The sequence below is a fragment of the Pinus tabuliformis genome, chromosome 5_2 (genome assembly GCF_031772625.1).
Source record: "Pinus tabuliformis cultivar Carrire ecotype Pingquan chromosome 5_2, CPIR1, whole genome shotgun sequence".
Classification (NCBI taxonomy): Eukaryota; Viridiplantae; Streptophyta; class Pinopsida; order Pinales; family Pinaceae; genus Pinus; species Pinus tabuliformis.
This window is the reverse complement of record NC_142306.1, coordinates 635,800,932-635,822,363: the sequence shown is the minus strand read 5'-3', so window position 1 is coordinate 635,822,363 and position 21,432 is coordinate 635,800,932. Positions and strand designations below refer to the sequence as shown.

The window sequence follows — 21,432 nt, the reverse complement described above, 5'->3', positions numbered from 1 at the left end:
CCTAGGTCATTACTACAACAAACACTCCAACCAGATGTTATACCATGGCTAGATGGATGATATATTTTAAGTCTTTTCACCGTAGTGATTAACATATTATTTTTATTTTATTGCCTCGAAAAGTGCAAATTCATTTATTAAATCGTCCCTGACCATTTAATAAGTTGATTCCCTTTAATCAATCGTCATCTCAAAACTATGTCGATACCAACCCATGCATCACTATGTCAATGCCAATCCATGCATCAATGTTGACTCACATGTGAAATGGTTTTCACTAATAGTTCTATTGTTTCTTATCTTTGTTGTGGTATTTCTATTAAATACTTTTATATTTGGGTCAGTTTGTGGACCAGTGGGATGTTAGGGTGCCTCACACAAAAATGATCTAGGTTCATTCCCTACTTGAAAAATGGTTGTATTGAAACATAGAAAGTGAAGGAACACGTGTTTTGGGGCTCTGCTAACAACATGTTCATAACTGAAATTCAACAATTAGGTTATGTTTTTTCAAATCTGATAAATCTAGAGATTTTTTTTTTCTCAGCAAATGCTAATTCTATTAACTGTAAAACAAAGTAAAAATACAAGGGGGCGAAGCCTCGGGAATCATCCTCCGAGAGCACTCAGAACAACATAAACTATCCCTTGTGAGGTAAAAACCAGATACATAAGCAAGAGAGCAGATATAGCCACCAGGAATCAACCAAGGAAACATGAGGACGAGGTGAAAACCGTCTGTCTAGAGCATATGACTAGAGCACGAGACCATTACATTGCTCAAAATTCCAGAGACCATTACAATGCTCAAAATTCCAGAAGAGTTTTACATTACTAAGCAACATAGAGAAAATTAAGTCCGCCTGTCTGAAGATTTCCGACCCGAGCTGCGTCCAAAACCGCTTGAGCTTGATCATGTTAGTCATCCTAAAACAAAAAAGGGAAGGGCCCAGATGGCCTCAAAATGCAGCATCCTCATGCTGAGGTTCCTCCACCACCAAACAAGCGTTATCCTTCCATGCATCCTCATGTCCAACATCTTCATCACCTAGATGCCTCATCAGGGGACGTGTGTCACTATCCATCTCTTCCTGAATCCTCGAGACAGCGGTTTCCAGAGGCCGAGAGGCACTGGGAGCCTCGCTCCTTTCAAGTCTCTCCCCCTGATCTTTCACTAGACTTTCCTCTGCAGTAACTTGTCTGTTGCTCTGACTACTGGCTCTTTTGAAAGCTTCCTGAGAAGGCTCAGACATCAGGCGCACCCGAATTGGAGGCGGAGCTTCTTCTTTAGAGAAGATAATGGTGATATTGGCAGTGATTACAGGTCTATTCAAATTGCTCTGAAAAGTGAAATGAGTTGTTTGGAACCCATGATACGGAATTGGATTGTGAGCAGGATCCACAGAGCTAGAAGTCGGTCGTTTTCCACGCCCTCCGCGACTTCCCTCGGAAAGACTCCTCTTGCTGTGGTGCAGCATGATGAGGAGAGTCCGCAGAGGCCAAGACCGGAGGGTGATGAAACAATCCAGAAAACTGAAAGCAGAACCCAGAGAGAGGTTACACAACACAAAAACCAACTTAAGACACAGACGGCAAGACTGTAAATGCAGGGAGAGCGACGTAGGAAAAGTAGCAAGGGAAGTTGAAAGCTTTCCAAAGTTTCCAGAGACCAGACCGCTATCTAAACTCCACACTTTCCCAAGCCAGAGGTGAACAAGAAACGAAATACACAAAGAAAACTCACCGTTGTTTGCAGAGAACAGCCAGCCTCCGAAACCCACTTCTAGCTTTAACCAGAGACACGAAGGCAGGGCGCTTACAGTGGTAATGAAATCCCTGAACGCCATGGATAAAATAACGAAAGCCATACCTTGGATGGGACGAGTAGTAAATGCAGAGAGCGTGCCAAATCTTTTGCTCTGCAAATGATCCCTCAAGAACCGAGTGAGCCGCTTGAATGTCACACCCATCAACCAAATAAGCTTCTGGAGAATCGCGCGGGTCTACATATGGAAGTACCAAGCGCCTCCATCTGTCCTGTGAAACATTATGACACATTGATTTCACCCGCATTCGGGTCTGATAAATCTAGAGATTGAATTTAATAGTTGGGTTTTATTATTTCAAATATGAAAAATCAACAATTTGTTTCCTTTTTTCACTACACTTTTCAATCAACATAAATTCAAGAAATAAGTTCTCTTATATCTCTCGTATGAAATTAATTGACATTTGAGTTGTATTATATTTATAGATGGATGCTAATCAACGACTCGATTTAACCAAAATTTGTGTTTTCTCTAATTTCTTGCAATCAATAAATACAAAAGAACGAGGAAGGGTTGTGGCTTCTTAACTAAAATATTGTCTAAAAGATCTTCTCATTTGAATTTGTACTAGTTCTTCAATAAAAATTATATAGAAACATTTACTAGACAATTCTTCCTCCCTGGAATAAGTTAATAGGGTGAATTCATCCTTCATTCTTTGGTGCGCTCCTTTGTTTTATGCTATAATATTATTATACATTGATGAATTATTAATATAATTGATGATGAAGTAGTGTATTTGTGAAGCAATGGATTAAAGGGAAAGCTATGAAGTAGGAGAAAAGATGTGGAGAACATGTGGCATCAGGGAAATGGAAGTGGAAACATGCTCGAATATGGGTAGGGATATAATTAAATACTTTGGATATGAAAAAATAATTAAATACGAAATATGTATTCACGAACATTGGATATGCTAAAAAGAAAAGAAGAAATATTCCTAAAACTTGAGATTATCTGAAGTATGCAATTTAAGGACATGGGAGATTTCTAATAAGACTCCAAATTTTAATGGGCCAATAAAAATCAACATAATAAATTATCTATAAATTATATAAATAAAATGCCAATAAAAATCAACATAAAAAATTATCTATAAATTATATAAATAAAATATCTTAGTTACCTATATCAAAGATTTAAAAAAAAAAAAAACATTTTTCCTTAAACAAATTATTAATATGACATATGCATTCACGAAGTTTAGATATACGGAAAAGAAAAGAAAAAATATTCCTAAAACTTGAGATTATCCGAAATATATGCAATTTAAAATAACAACAAAACTCCAAATTTTAATGAACCAATAAAAATCAACATAATATAATATTTATAAATCATATAATAAAATATATTAGTTACCTATATTAAAAAAAAAAAAACAAACAAACAAACAAACACATTTTTACTTAAACAAATTATTAATATTTACTTATAAAAATTGTATACCTTATTAATACAATTAAGAAATCTTAAACATATTTATTTTGACTCTTAAACATATCAACTTTCACTTTTGATTCAAGATCATCAAAATAGGACAGATATAAGGGCCACAATCTGCGCATAATGATGCTCACGAGAAGTGAAATGGGCAACTGAAATGTGGAAATATTTAGAGAAAGGCCCTTGACATGTTTATTAATAATAGAATATCCCTAATCTAACCAACATGACTAACCTTTGAAACTCCATTCGATAATTTAATTTCTCTTTATTAATATGGTCAAAATAAATGTTAAAAGTAATAACACTAATTTTAATTTCATTCATTTTGAAAAGAAACATGGAAAATAATATAAAATATAAATATGATCCAAAAAAATTAAAAATATGAACACTGCTTTTAATTGTATTTTACATTTTTATTTAGCAAAGGGGCAATATATGGTCTTTTCCCTCCTTCAATAATTATTACAATATATAGTTTTGGAATCACTTTTCCGCTTGATCACAAATTCTTGATATATTGAGAGAGTCATTTCTCATGCCATATATATTGGAAAATTATTTAAAACATGATTAAAACTATATCACTTAAAATATTTACTCATTTTAGTGTCTTCTTGAAAGTCTTTATCCAAACAAACCTAATCACTATAATAAGTTTTAAAATAATTATATTATTGATTAATTAATATTCTATAATATTTAATTAATAAAAAATATTATTATGAAATGTTTATTTATAATTATTATTAATTAAGTTTTATAATTAAAATTAATTTTAATATTATGAAAAAAAAACATTTCATCAGCCATAATAAAATTATAATTTATATTCTTTAAAATATAATTTATAAAGGAATTTAGACTTCTGTGATCCATAACATTTTTTAGATAATCTTCAGCAAAATCACATAACCAATCTTTTGTCGACGCGTTTCGAACCAACCAGTGTGGTTCATCGTCAGGACAAGTTGAAGAATTGATCTGGCTTAGCGAGATTAAATAGAGTGTGCAGAGACTCCAACAGCTAAATCCTAACGGCTAAATTTGACCTGGTCAAACCACTAAATTAGTTAATTAATATTTCTCGAAAAAAACTAAATTAAGTAAATCAAGGAATTCATAAATGTTAATATAAAAAATAGGTATATTAATATTATTATCCCAAATATTAAGAGAAATTAATATTTTAATTATAATGGTCATAATATATATTAATTAATCTATATTCAATTATTATTCCAATATAAATTACAAGTAAAGATAATCCATTACTAATATTTTTAGAATTTAGTTATCCTAGGTAATTGAGTCATAATTATTTAATGGTCCTTGGTAAGATAGATCTTGTTCTTTAGAATATATCATATTTATTGTTTAAATTAAATGGTCCATTAAAATGATAAGTTATATAAAAATAATAATAATAATATATGTTTATTAAATAATCTATATCTACTAATAATTAATAATATCAAACAAATTGTTAAACCATTATTAGTTACATTAGGTAAACCCATAATCTAGGGTCGTTAAAGCTAGGTCTATTAATAATAGTATAATAATTTAAACCTAATGGTCAAATCATCAATATTAGAACTATATTTATTATTCCAATAAAATATTAAAGTTAACTAAGACTATAGGTAAATATATTATTACTTATAAGATGAATATCATAATTTAGGGTTGATATATCATAATTTATCCTTTAAACTTAATGGTCAAAATTCTAATAATAATCATTATCTAATCAATATTTATTTATTCCAAAAATATTACAGTTAACTATGTCATTAATATATGTGAGGTTTAAAGCGGGTCTTTTCTAGTCATTAGATAAAGGGAAACTTAATTTTAAGGCTAAGAAATATATAAAGTATAAATAATGAAAATATGGAAAAAACAAATCTAATTATAATATGCCCACTAGTATCATAAACAAGTAACGTTAATACAATAATTAGCCCGAAACTCAATTATTGTATTAACCTTACCTGTTTATGATACTAGTGGGCATATTATAATTAGATTTGTTTTTTCCATATTTTCATTATTTATACTTTATATATTTCTTAGCCTTAAAATTAAGTTTCCCTTTATCTAATGACTAGAAAAGACCCGCTTTAAACCTTACATATATTAATGACATAGTTAACTGTAATATTTTTGGAATAAATAAATATTGATTAGATAATGATTATTATTAGAATTTTGACCATTAAGTTTAAAGGATAAATTATGATATATCAACCCTAAATTATGATATTCATCTTATAAGTAATAATATATTTACCTATAGTCTTAGTTAACTTTAATATTTTATTGGAATAATAAATATAGTTCTAATATTGATGATTTGACCATTAGGTTTAAATGATTATACTATTATTAATAGACCTAGCTTTAACGACCCTAGATTATGGGTTTACCTAATGTAACTAATAATGGTTTAACAATTTGTTTGATATTATTAATTATTAGTAGATATAGATTATTTAATAAACATATATTATTATTATTATTTTATATAACTTATCATTTTAATGGACCATTTAATTTAAACAATAAATATGATATATTCTAAAGAACAAGATCTATCTTACCAAGGACCATTAAATAATTATGACTCAATTACCTAGGATAACTAAATTCTAAAAATATTAGTAATGGATTATCTTTACTTGTAATTTATATTGGAATAATAATTGAATATAGATTAATTAATATATATTATGACCATTATAATTAAAATATTAATTTCTCTTAATATTTGGGATAATAATATTAATATACCTATTTTTTATATTAACAAATGAATTCCTTGATTTACCTAATTTAGCTTTTTTCGAGAAATATTAATTAACTAATTTAGTGGTTTGACCAGGTCAAATTTAGCCGTTAGGATTTAGCTGTTGGAGTCTCTGCACACTCTATTTAATCTCGCTAAGCCAGATCAGTTCTTCAACTTGTCCTGACGATGAACCACACTGGTTGGTTCGAAACGCGTCGACAAAAGATTGGTTATGTGATTTTGCCGAAGATTATCTAAAAAATATAATTTATAAATTAATAATTTTGATTTATTTAAATTTACAAAATAACACTATGAAATCACTATGTTTTATATATGTCTTAAAAAAATATAAATATATATGTATTAAAAAAATATGAATATTTAATGAATATTTGATATCATTATATTTTTATTTATTTTTATTATCACATTTACTTCACTGCATCTTTTTTTTTTTTGTTGATTTAAATGTTATTAGTGTGAGCGAGTTCCTTTTATATTGGGTTTGTATTTTTATAACTTGTATCACTTGTTTAATCAAATGCATACCTTTCTTTTAAGTGAAAGATTTGGGGGTGGGATTCAATCTACTTATATTTTTACAAGCCATCAATATAATTTCTATAGGTACAACTATGACTTTGACTAGTAATTCAAGGTTTCTCTATGGCTTTCCCCAAGTCTACCAGGGTAAGTGTCTCGCACGAGAATTAAACCTTTTCCAATGATTGTCTAACTCATGTGGTTTGGAAAATTTCTTATGATACTCGTCACCCAAGTTTTTTCTCTTGTAGAGTGACATATTGGCTTATTCTAATAAAGTTAGAAGAATAGACACCCCATGTGGGATGCCTCAACTCTTACCAAGTTGCAAATTTCTTATTAAGTGTCACCTTGCGAATTGTTGGAACTACTCTAGGGGTTATAGTGGTAGTCAAAATTGAAGTGATTAGTTACTGATTCCTCTCTATAAAAACTAAAATACAATAATACTCTAGGATCACTTGTTTTCTACGCTCCAAGGTATGTAGAGCAAAATTTTCTTTCTTTTCTATAAACTCATGCATGGCTTGACGAAAATACGCTGTCCTCTATGGTGACACATAACCCCCATATTTGCGTGTCGGCCTTTTGATTCAACCGCTTTCATACAAATGGATTTTCAGCTTATATAGGCATGCTACGGTTGCTTTTATTCTTTTCTCTCGATCCACTGTGGGCCTCAATCACTGTTTTACACCGTAATACTCATTTCCAAATGCGCCATAGCTCTATCGCCAAATTCTGTAGCAGTCGAAGGGGAAACATCGTTCAGTCTCGGGCCCTTGTGATAATATGTACATCATGCCTACTCTGTCCCTTTGTCCACAGCTCATGTGTAGCGCTTCAGAACCAATAGCTTAGCTTTCTCCTCCTTATCGTTGGGTTCCTTTAGGTTAAAATCATTTAGCCCCAAACCATGCCCTCATTTCTCTTCTGCAAGATTCAATTGGTCAGGATCGAGATGAGTTCGGGTTTCCCTCGAAAAATGCTGGCAAAGGATCCACTGTGAAATTGGCTCTTTCGCAGTGGATGTTACGCTATTCGGGCCTTTCGAACTTACAATTAAAACAATGAAGGCCGATAGAACGTTGAACACTTAAACCAACCAGCTACAACCCCTGGTTCAGGTTTGAATAGTAAGTTCAGGTTTTGAATAACTTATAACTGTCTGGCTCCAGAGTCCAGGGGGTCCAGGGTTTTGGCTAGAATATTCTTACTAAGTTTTCTTTTTTATTTAAGTTTAAATTTCTGGATGATTTCGTTGATCAAATGAGCTGGTGTTCAGCCCCAATATGATTTCTCCATTGTGGTTCCTGCCCTTCTCATTGGCACGAACCCCTTTTCAGGCTTGTCAAACTATAACACATATAGATTTGGTTTCCCAGATCTCTCTCAAAACTATGTATTTTTGAGCTATGTTTGTACCTCTGACTCCTGGAGCTGCTACAGGCACATTTTTTCTCAAAACTATACCTCTGAGAGCTGCTCCAACACATTTTCTTCCATTAAAACAAATCATCTTTTCTTTAAAAGTGTAATACTGCTGCAGTTCCTAAACATTCAGGTTCGACTTTCATAACCACAATCCAATGGTTACTTACAGATATTTGGTTTCCCAGGTCTGGGGTCTAATCTCTCTTAAGACTATGTATTTTGAGAGCTGCTCCAAGTATATTTTCTTATGAAAACTATGTACCTTATGTTTATACCTCTTACTCCTGAGAACTGCTCCAGGCACATTTTCTTCTCAAAACTATATACCTCTGAGAGCTACTCCAAACATATTTTCTTCCATTTAAAAAAATAATCTTTTCTCTAAATAAGGTGTAACATTCCTGCATGATCCTAAACGTTCAGGTTCGACTTCCATCTCCACAATTGAATGCAGAGATGGGCCCCTTCTGTCAGCGCTCAACACGTATTCAGCCACAGAAAACTTCAATTCTATTTTGGTAGCCTCAGCTATCCTCCTACGGAGCCCTAATCCCCAAACTCTCTATCTCTCTCACCTCTATATGCATTTTAAAATATTTTACTTGAAATTTTCAACTTAAAAATAAAACGGTAAACTATAACTATGTGAAACATCATAGAATTACATATTGGTAATGTTATCAAGTGCAGTAAAATAGACAAGTTCTTATATGTAAAAAATTATTAAAAATCTAGAATAATTAGAAACTCAACAAAAATAATTTTATATTAAAATATACCAAACTCAAAACCTAAAGAACGGCATCCCGGTAAAACAGAACAATGCGTTCCGTTTGGTTCTGAATTCTGCATTACCTTCCGAATTAAGTTATAATTTCTGCATTACTTATAGACCATTTAAATTATGTTATAATTTCGAGATCATTTACGTACAGATTTCAAATGATTTCTAATTTCTTACTGCATGCCTTACTGACAGAGCTGATGCCTGCATGCAGGTTCAAAGGACGATGCCTCCAACATTTTATGATTGGATTTCTAATCTTCCACCAACGCCGGCTTGGGAGGAATCTCAATCAGACGTGGACATTTCTTCTCTAGATTTCGCCGATTCCCCATACCTGACACTCACAAGTTCGCTTCCCCACAACAAGAAAATCAAAATTGATAAATTTGTTATGAAAAGAGTTGATGAATCAGGGCTGCTCTACTTGCAAGTGGAGATGTCATTCTACGAAAACATTAATTCTCCCTTTGGACTAATCTACAGTCTGGGAAGTATGCCTCTCGCAAATTGGGATCATTGCAACATCAAGCCCCTCCACTTCTTAGCGATTATGATAGAATATATATTTTCGGATACATATAGGATTTCCAGGGTTTCTATACTTGAACTCCTCACCCATTCAGTCGTTCTGCAGATTCAACGTCTTTTCAGCTCTGCGTTTCTAGCCGCATGCACCATCGCCCACAGGAAAGAAAATTTGGTCGGAATGTTACAGTTTCCCGAAGAAGAGCTGGACAGAGCCATTATGGGAAGCAAACTCGATTTTCTGACAGCCATGGGCAACGATGGGGTAGATGAGCTCATGCTCATGTTAGCATCCACTTTCACACAAGACTATTATGATGGCAACCCTGACGATGAGGCACATGCAGTCATGAAACCATTTTCATTCTCAAAGAGCTTAAAATCTGATCCTGGGTCTTGGATGATAAGAACCTACACTCCCCTTCTTCTCATGGATTTTATGGGATGTAACAAGGAGTCCTGCGACCAGAAAAAGGACAAGTTGCTTCACTATGCCTTAACCCTAAATCATCTGCAGGCCGTTATTCAGCTCCGATACACCGTTGAAATATTTCCAGATTGGATAGATGTGGAGATTCACATCCATAATGTGGAGTGCGACATTACTCCATTTTCATTTCATCAGTACCCAGAGAGAGAGAAAGAACAGAAAGAGTTAGGGTTAAAAAGCGAACGCCATTTTCCGTCACAGATCTCGCTATCAATTTCTCCCTTACTTGACCAATCCAATATCCTAAATTTTTCGCGGACTAAATCGTGCCAAGATCCTGGAACCATTAGATATCAGTCTGAGCAATCCATGGGAATCCGGAACTGCAGCTGGAAATTTTACCAGTCAGAGGAAAAAGCAAATAGTACTGGAAAGCTTGGATGGGCTCTCCACGATAACGGTACAGGACAGAAGATTGTGTCCATGACAGAGCCAAATATGGACAGCAAAAATTTGAACAGGTTCAAACGAAGCCATGCATGGTTCAGACATGAGAATTGCTCCTCTTTGACAAAGAAAGTGGGTGTAGCGTTCACAGATCATTGTGGGCATTCCTTCACGTGGAGGGTGAACAGAGATTTAGAAGGGCAGACATTGAGATGGCTCTTGAGCGGCTTCATTTGTTTGACTTACTGGCCGGTTCAGTATGATACTTCTTACTGCGAGAATATATGCCATGAATTTTCTCAGCACATTGAATTTAAACCGGTAAGAAACTCATTTTTCTATAGTTCTTTGCACTGTCTGCTCCAGATGTATATGAAATTTTTGAAGAGCATTTTTCTTGCAATGCACACCGACTGTTCTCTTTACAATGACCTTTCAGCATAGGCAGTGATAATTTTTACTTGTCAAGAAAATTTTTAATTATTATTTTTTGTTTACTGTATTTGATAGAATGGAATCTCATGTTTGCCAGTAAGTCATTTGAACACATCGTGAGAGCAACAATCTGTTTAATTTATTGGCCTGCCTTCCTTTCCCTGCACAAGGAAGCTCAACATTTGCGACCTCTTAGTTTTTTTTCTTAAATAACATGGAAATCAAAATTTAATATGAAAAAGGAGAAGGCAAAAGCTGAAGCAAAGCAGCAATCTGTTTAATTTATTAGCTGCCTTCCTTTCCCTGCACAAGGAAGCTCAACATTTGCGACATCTTAGTATTTTTCTTAAATAACATGGAAATCAAAATTTAATATGAAAAAGCAGAAGGCAAAAGCTGAAGCAACATAAATATAAATGGTTGAAATGTTTGGACGATAACAACTAACAATTTTAATTTTAACTATGTAGCCTTTTTCACACTTTATTGAATAATTTGAGGACCCATGGTAGGAGTGTTTGAGTGTTAATGCTGACTTTTTCTTGGATTGGTTTCAGGTACAGGTTAAGCCTCATTTTTCATTATCACTAGCTACACCAAAATCCCTTGCAACAACTCCTCTTCTTGCATCCAATGTGATTGTACCAATCCACCCTATTACACCTCCCCTTGTTTCATCCATTGTGGTTGCACCAACTCCCCCTACCACAACTCCCCTTATTTCATCCAATGTGGTTGCACGAATCTCCAATACCACAACTCCCCTTGTTTCATCCACTAGGGTTGCACCAGCCCCTTGTGCTACAACTGCCCTTGTCTCATCCACTATGGTTGCACCAGCGCCCCCCACTACAACTCCCCTTGTCTCATCCACTTTGGTTGCACAAGCCCACCCTATTACAACTCCCCTTGTTTCATCCACTTTGGTTGCACAAGCCCACCCTATTACAACTCCCCTTGTTTCATCCACTATGGCTGCACTAGAAACCCCTACTACAACTCCACTTTTTCCATCCACTTCGGTTGAACCAACCTCCCCCACTACAACTCCACTTTTTCCATCCACTTTGGTTGAACCAACCTCCCCCACTACAACTCCACTTTCATCCACTTTGGTTGAACCAACCTCCCCCACTACAACTCACATGATTTCATCCATTTTGGCTGCACTTGTTGACCCTGCACTTTTTGACAATATACCTAATGACCCTACACCAGTTGTTGCCTCAGAGCAAATTATCAAGTCTAGTGCACAGTCTACTAGTCAATCTCCATCATCACCTAAGTTAGCCAAGGTGAGATAATGTGTTAATGAAATATTTATCTATCATGAATGGAATTTATTTTAGGATTTTTTATTAAATTTCATGCTTTGATTATTGTAATTGTAGGAGGAAAACATTGAAAAGAGGTTAAGGAAGCGAGAGGGTGCAAGAACCTCACAACGTCTAGCTTCATCTATAGTAAGTTTTCTTGGCTTGAATTATAAAATATCATTTTGTAAGCGTGTTAATTTATTGTGGAAAAATATTATATGAATGTTCTTTCCTTTTTTTAGTCTCTCAAGGGATAAGTATCTCCATTATGTAGCAATATTTAAATATTTATTAGGAGTGAGAGGAGGATAATTTTCTTGGCACCTAGTAGCTATGAGGGCGGAATCAATCAATGAGTGACCTATTATGTATCTTAGCCATGATGTTCCACTTTTTCCCATGAGGTGTAATTTTATATCTAAGGTACTGAATGCCATCCTTCCATGTTTGGGATATATGTGTAGTACGGATATCTATGAACAAATATGTGTTTTGATTGTTTGGTGGAGCAATGATTTGGATCAACAAGCAATAAAATATGTTTTTTTTTGTTGAATACACATGTATATTTTATGGTTTCTACTCATGTCTTTAAGGAGGTCATTTGGCTTAAAAACATCATTAGAAGTGGGGCTAGGTCATAGAGTTGTTATGTGGTTTAATGTGCCAGTAAAAGTGCATTTCTTCTTCTAAGAATTTGAATTTCCGTGCAAAGAAAAAAGCATATGGCTATCCAACACCATTTCATGAGGTACATGGTATAGGATAAAAATGTGATATTAGATAAAGTTGGCACTTTATAGAATTTTTCATATGCATTGATGAAATCAATGTGTACATGTAAATTCAAATGTTGATGTGAATCCAAACGTTGTCCCCCTAGAAATTATCTCATAGTTTCATCCATTCTCCCTTATCCTCATGAAAGGTATATAAAAAATGGGATTAGGTTGTGACATGTGTCACACACCTTGTACTTTTGTAGAAGATAAATTAATGATTACTAAGTTGTAGCATGTAAAAAATGCTGATTAGTAATAGGGAATAATTGTTTAATGATGGGGAATAAATGTAGATTGTTACCAAGAAATGAATATTAAGTAGCATTAGTTGGCCAAATAAACTGTACTAGCTTCCATCATCTTGAATTAGAAAACCATAAATGGTTTATGGTTTTGTAATTCTTATTTATTGAGTGCTAGGGCTTGAGGAAAACAAAGTGTGTGAGTTTTCACTTATTATTATGTTGAAAAAAAAATTCTTCATAATCCTTATGTTGTTGCTAAAAAATGTTGGTAAGAGCAAAGTAACCTGTATCACATTATAACCATTTAGTGGCTAAATAATGAATTGGGCATGCTTTAAAGTGTGCAATTTTTTCCTCTTTCGAAGGTATTTCTCTATGAAAACATTGTATAATATTTCTCTATTTATTTCATTTGTTTTTTACATTTCATTTGCAACTATTAATTTAAATTTTCACCACATTCTTCTCTCTCAATAATTAGTGTAAATGGTATATTCCTCCTGCTTCCTAAAAAGTATATTCCTCATGCTTCCTTTCAACGTATAAACATTAGTAAACACTACCTTTTAGTAATGAAAGTATATTACTTTAAACTATATTGGTTCATTGCACAGGCATAATCAAGTTAATATTCTCAAAGTTAATGACGAATCACTTGACTTCCATTTGTGTAGATTCATTCCAAAATTCAAACTTTCTCATGGTAGTTGCCATATACATCTATATTATATTTGGTGAGCCAAATAGGTTGACTAAATTTCCCATGGTAGTGGCCATATACATTGATCTTATAATTGGTGAACCAAATACAAGGTTGACTTTCAATTGGTAGAGTGCCTTTTTGAATTTTCAGTGGAATTATATCTAATCAAATAAATGGAATTATATGTAATCAAATAAATAAAAGAAATTATTGATGATTCATAACTTGAAATGGAAATTTTTTTTTTTTTTTTTTTAAATGAATTAATAAATGGAAAACTAAGTTTCGTTTACAATTTTTTTTTGGTAAAGTTAAATTTTGGTTTGATTTATTTATTTTCGAATGAGTAAGTAAATTTTCTTTTGTAAATTCAATTTGGAAAAAAAAGTCAACATATTGAATTAATTGAATATATATATATATATATATATATATATATATATATATGAATGAATGATTAATTACTTTCTATATTATAGTTTATTCTATGTAAGAGTCTTCCTAATATATAAATCATACTTTTTATAAAAGTTATACCTTTCACTAAATTCTAGGAATTTTAACAATGTTCATATCCACTAAAAATTACCACCCCTCCTTTTTTGTTCTCTAGAAAAACAAATAACTTAAATATGTAAGAAGATTTGAGTTTTTTTTTTGGAGTAAAGAGTGGTTGATTTTCTTGGGGATCCTTGGGGATGCACCTTGTAGCTCTGACGGTTGAAGCAATAAACGAGTGGCATTTTATGTAACTTTTTCATGGTGTGCTATTTTTCCATGACATGTTATTTTGTATCTAGGGTACTAAATACCATTCTTCAATGCTTGGGATATATATGTGGTATAAATATTTATGAGTGAGTATTTACTTTGATTGTTTGGTGAGGCAATAATTTGGATAAAAAAATAATCAATTTTCTTCATAAACTACAAATTTAGATTACATGGCAATTACTCATGCCTCTAAGGAGGTCATTTGGCTTATGAAATCATGTTTAGAATGTTCATAAGTAAGGCTAGGTGATATAGTTGTTATTTGGTTTAATGTGTGGTAACAATTTTGTTCCTTTTGCTAAAAAATGAATTATCATGTGAGGAAAAAAATATAGATAACCAATACAATTTCATCAAAGGACATGGTAGATGATAGAAATGTGACATTGTATAAATCTCACACTATTGGAATGTTGCAACTGCATTGTCAAAATCAATGAGCACTTGTGAATTCAAGTGGTGATGTGAGTATATGGACCTTATGGTCCCTAGAATTTAGCTCAAGTTCCATTCAATATATGTTATAGTTTGAGAAGGTGTATGACAAGGGGCAGAATGTTGTGATATGTTGGTCATAAACCTTGTATTTATGTAGTAGAGAAACTAATGATTACTAAGTTGTAGTAGAGAATAAATATTAAGTAGTACCATGGAATAATTTTTCAGTAGTGGATTAGAATAAATGTAGATTTCTAGCATGAAACAAACATTAAGTAGTAGACTTGTAGTTTTTATCTTGTGGAACTATAAAACTATAAATGGTTTATGGTTTTGTAATTCCTGTTTATTGAGGAAAACAAGTGTGTGAGATTTGACTCATCCTTATGCTCATAAAATTTATTTACAAGCATTATGTTGTTGCTAAATAATGTTGTTGAAAGAGTAGACACTCTATAACCTACTATAACCATTTAGTCACTAAATAATGAATGGGGTATGTTCTAAAGTGTGTGTCTTTTTTTGTTTTTTGTTTTTTATTAGAAGTGTTTTCTCTATAAAATCATTATGTAATGGTTTGTTATTTATTTCATTTGCTAAAAATATTTTTTCATCAAACCACTCAAACTAAAATCCTTTAACCATTTTATAATATTTTAATTGAAAAATCTTTATATATTTTTAAAAGTAAAATTGAAAACCTAGTGTATTAAAGGAAACTTCTGCCTACTTAATATATGTAAAAATGAGAGTTTATATATTTCTTAAATAGTTAAAAATCCTTATAATTATACATTGTGAAATAAATATCTAATATTCTAATAAATTTGGAAAACATAATTTACTTAATAAAAAAACATAGTTTTTAATTGTATCTTCCAAACCAACATAAGGGAATAAAGTCCTTATTTCCAAGCTCCATATCCTCAATCAATTAGTGAACTATGTCTTTCTCCTTAGAATCTTCTCGAACCTATTGGATTAGTATTCTTATTCTTTGGTTGAAGGCTCCTTTACTCAAATTGACAACCATATATGAGTTACTTTGTTCAAGTTAAAAAATTTAGAAAAAAGTTATTCATCATCTTTATAACTTTTATAATGATTAAAAATAAATTGAATAAAATCTTATTTTTCTCATTATTTCATGGTTATATGTTTTATTTGTTAGTTTATCTCTCACTGGTAAGATTAGTTATTGGTTAAGATGTCAAAGTCACTAATATCATCTATCAAAAGATAATATGATCAGATATTTGAACCTTAGATCACTTATCTACAAATTACAAATAACTTTCATATAAAAAATATCTTAATAAAACAACCTATCACCAACTTTTTATATATATATATATATATATATATATATATATATATATATATTTTCATTATTAAATCAATACATCTCTATATTAGTTCTCAATTATATTATTTTTAAAATTATAAAAAATTTACTATACCATTTACACTTTCAAATTCCAAATAAATTATTTTAAATTTACAATTATTTAGTTAAAATAATATTTTGTATATTACAACATATTTTACATACTACAGCATTCCTCGGACAAAACTATACGCCATGAATTTTCTTAAACATAATGAATTTAGACTGGTAAGGACCCCATTTTTCTAGTTATTTTTACCATGTACTCCAGATGTATATGAAAACCCAGACGTATAAGAAATTGTTAAAGTGCTTTTTGTCATGATATTGTTCTCTTTACATTGGAATTTCGGCATAGGCCGCGATAAATTTTACTGAGAGGGAATAATTTGAATTATCTTCTGTTTACTGTATTTGTATTTGATGGTACGGAGTTTCCATGTTTATATTTTATATTTGAATTATTTTTTGTTTACTGTATTTGTATTTGATGGTACGGAATCACGTAGTCTAACTACGCTGACGAGTTTTTCGGAAATTTTTGGAAATTTCGGATATATTTAGAGAAAATTTGACAAGGATTTTTGTAAATTTAAGTTATTGTTTTTAAACTTCAAAGGTTTTTAAAAAAATCTTGTAAATGCATTTAAATTTTGTAAATGTTTTTCAATTTCGTTGTAAATGTTTTTAAACAATGAATTTACAAGATTTTTTTAATTTTTTTTATCTGAATTCAGTCACTTTTAACTATCCAGACAATTCCTCCACCTCGTTAGATGATTCCATACAAAATTTCCATGTTTATAATTTTTCTTTTGTCAGTAATTTATTCCAGGCAAGTCGTTTCAAATCATCATGTGAGGAGCACTCTGTTTAATTTATTCGCATAACATATTTAAGTTAAAGAAATCATCACTTTTTTCATTAAATAATTTAGATATAAAAATTACAACGAAAACAGAAAAAAGCGTCTAATTTATTTATATAAAAATAAATTATATAGAGGTTATAGATTTGTCATTGATATAGATTTTATAGAATAATTAAATCTAGAAATTTTTGGAGTCTTTTTAAGAAGTTGATGGATAAAATTGTGATAATGAGTTCCCCAGTGTTACACATTGATAAATATAAGCACATTCATGATTTGATAAGCATTCTTATAACCACTACACAAAGTTGTTAACTCAATGTGCATAGATACAATTTAAGGGTTTTCAAGAACTTCCATTGTTACTTAACCATGTAGGGTGTTTTGCAATTTATTCAATGATTTGAAGACAAATTTTAAGAATGCCAGTGTTGACTTCTCTTTTTGTTGTTCCAAGTCCCAATTGAATCTGCTATCGTTCCCCTTGTTTCTTCCTCTATAGATACATCAGTGCCCACTCCTATAACTCACCTTCATTCATCCATTGCAATTGCACCAACCCCCCCACTATAAATCCCCTTGTTTCATCAAGGATGGTTGTACCAATCCCCTCTCATACAAATCCCCTTGTTTCATCCATTATTGTTGGACCAATCCCCTTACTACAAATCCCCTTGTTTCATCCAGTGTTGTTTTGGCTATTGACCCTACACCAATTGTTTCCTTATAGAGTCTTGTCCAACCAAGCACTCCTAGTTCTAGTCAATCTCCATTACCAGTGAGATCATTTGCTAATAATTTATTTTTTCTATCATGAATGGAATATATATTATGGAAATTGATTACATTTCTCGTTTTTATTCTTGTAACTATTGTAGGGGATCATTTGCTAATAATTTATTTTTTTTCTATCATGAATGGAATATATATTATGGAAATTGATTACATTTCTCATTTTGATTCTTGTAACTATTGTAGGGAAGCAGTGCACATAGTTTAAGGCCACAGAAGAAAGCAAGACACAAATGATATATACTTTCATCTTTGGTGAGTTTTCTTGACTTGAGTTATAAATTATCATTGTGTAAGTGCATTAATTCATTGTGGAAAAACTTATATGAATTTACTTATATGAATTTTGTTTTTTTTTTTTGCAGTCTCTAGAAAGACAAATAAAGACAAATATCTCAGATATGTAAGAAGAGTTGAGCTTTTGTTGGGAATAAGAGGATGATCATTTCCTTGTGAGATACAATTGGTAGTTGTCACAGTGGGAGTAGTGAGTGACCTATTATGTACCTTTAGATATGATGTGCCATTTTGGCCATGGGGTTCTATTTTGTATCTATGATACTCAATAACATTTTTCTATGTTTTTGCACACACTGTGATTATATATCCTAGGCATGATGAGCCATTTTTTTTTAAAATGCATAGTTGAGCCAATTTTGGATGGATAAAGTTCATGAGACATTTTATAAATCATCTTTTCAATTTTAATACTATTTTTCATTTATTGAAGTGTTTTTAATTTCAGGTTTATGAATGATTATGATGGTGATTACTAAGGTATTTATGTTTAAATACTTGCTTGTTAACTTTAAGATTTATTTTTTCATGTTTATTTGCATTCTAATAACAATCTTTTACTCAAATATTTTGAAAAATATATTGTGATACCTCCATAGTGTCATGACGGCCAAGGTGAAGGATGATACATCCATAGTGTCATGAGGGTCAAGGTGAAGGATACCTTTGATTAAGTCAAGTGTCATTCTATTTTGAATAAAGTAGTTGACTTCTCTCCTCATGACATGCATGTAGTCAACAACCGCTCTTTTCCTTTTGGAATCTTTGCCATCATTGAGATCACTACAAAACAACCAACATGCCTTTTAAGGCATCCTTTCCAACAACCACTCCCATAAGGATACACTTTTGTCTACATCATATGGAGCATAAATGTTGGCTATGCCTAGGAGATGGCCTTCAAAATAAAATAGGGCCCATATGATACAATTTCATGTATAAGGTTTTAATCTTATGTTGAACAATATGCTATTCTTCTGGATAATATGGTATGCCAACCCCACCTTTACCTTCAACATAGTGATAAAAAATCAGTATAACCTAGCTTTATAATATGAATGACTAACTTAAGTATAAAAACAATTTAATATCTTGCAACTAAAAGATATCAATATCACTAATCACGAATTGAATAACAACTCCATCGGCAATTCACACTTTGCTCTCTAAAATTAGGACCCTCTAATTATTCTTAAGCCCCACTAAAACTACTGTATTGTTTGAAGGAAAAATATTCATAAACTACCAGGGAAAAATAGGCTCCCCTTCTCGTGGAAAATTTGAAGTTGAACCACCATTATGTAGAATAAGTAAAGCTTCAATCAAAAAAAGCCAATGTTAAGAGCTTGGAAAATTAAATCATGTCCTTTAAGTAGTTGTACTAAATACTCTAAATGAGTTAAACAAGAAACCAATTAGATCAAAATAAGGGAAAAAGTGTGACAAAATGAAAATGTTATTTACATTTGGAAATGTTTTTAATCCTCATGAGGGGAAGCAATATTAGACACAATATTAGAAAAATTTAGAAATAATATCTTTATAAAACGATAAGATGGGGAAAATGTATATTCAATTTCCAAGGTTAGGGTTAAAGTCATAAACAAGAATGTGCATTTTTTATGGAATATTTTTTATGGTAATATTATAATTTGAGCTGAGGTTGAGGTTAACTCATTACTTAGACTACTTGATTAAAATAATTCACCAATTTATTATCTACAGTTTATGAGAAAGTATTCAAAAAGTTTTCACTTCCGGAATTAACCATCCGTCCATCATGGAAAAGTTGATCCCCTAGCATATCAGTGAGACGTTGCATGAAGCTTAGGTGTATAGAGACAATGCAGTCTCCAACTTTTTACCAATTCTTTTGGTATCAAAAAATGATTAAAGAAAAACAATTACTCCTCAATGAAAAACACATCTATAAGTTTAGATCTGTGTTTTGAGAGTTACTACATCAGTATTGACTTTTGGTGATTTCTGTTATATGGCATAGTTGCTTTGTTAAAAAGTGCAGGTTTCCATAATTGGTATTCTTCCTAAAGAAAGAGTGTTTCGGATATCAAACAACTCTAGACTCCAAGGTATGTAACATGAAATGTTCTTACTTTTGTATAAACTCGTTTATGGGTCGACGAAAATACGATGTCCTCTGTGGTACCGCATAACTCTATATTTGCGTGTGCTCCTTTTGATTCAAGCGCTTTCAAAATGGCTTTTCAGTCTATATAGCCATGGTACCGTTGCTTCAGCGATGGCATTCAGGTAAACAATGAGCGCAGATTTGCACCAATGTAAGAAAAATCCTTTGCTGGAGAAATCATATATCAAACTTAGGATCCATGCGTTTCTAACCAATGTATATTTAATGTTGTGTTTGGTTTTGATAGGGCTTGTTTTCAACCCAGATAGAGTGTGCGCGAACAACAAGCAATACTTCTGGTAAAGCTAAAAAAAATACCATACTACACAATACATATTACCACACAATACATATTATCAGGGGTTAAATTTGATGGGGACCCTACCTATCAAAGAATTTTTTGAAATTTTTTTTTTTTTTTTTTTTACTATTTTACCTTTAAACCACTTTTTATGTGACTTTTAATATTCACTTTTGCTCTGCATAATAGTTTTCCAAAACAACAATCGGAAAAGAAAAGTAATCTGGAAACAAGATGCATGATGGTTTTACTAACTTAGTGGGTATGTTGGCTGGCATCTATCATGAACTACATTTATCCTTGTAGCTTTCCAACAAATAGCCCAGATTTCACATTATTTTAGCTACCAGCTTCCCTTAATATTTAAGATTGATAATTAAAAAAGAACTATGAATTACCGTATCTTCTCCACGTTATGCCATTCTATGCCAGATTGGACGTATTAGGCACTTGGATTAAGAACACCCTAACACAATCAAGATTTGGATAAGAACGCCTGGCTTCTTGCACTGGTCAGAACAACCTAGATTTCTTGCGAGTTAAATTCATTTAGCGAAACTGATATAATGGACACTAAATAAGGTTTTTTCTCTAGATAGAACCAATATTTGGAGATTTAATTTTTAGATTTGGAGATTTTATTTGGAGATTTGGAGATTGAGGAATATTTGATGTAAATAATGGACATTGAATAAGGTTTT

At 31.9% G+C, this 21,432-nt stretch overlaps 1 pseudogene; it reads left to right on the top strand.

Annotated features, from left to right (window-relative positions):
• The first annotated feature begins 9,062 nt into the window (after nt 1-9,062).
• Nucleotides 9,063-21,432, top strand: part of LOC149160656 (uncharacterized) — a 30,094-nt pseudogene continuing 17,724 nt past the window's right edge.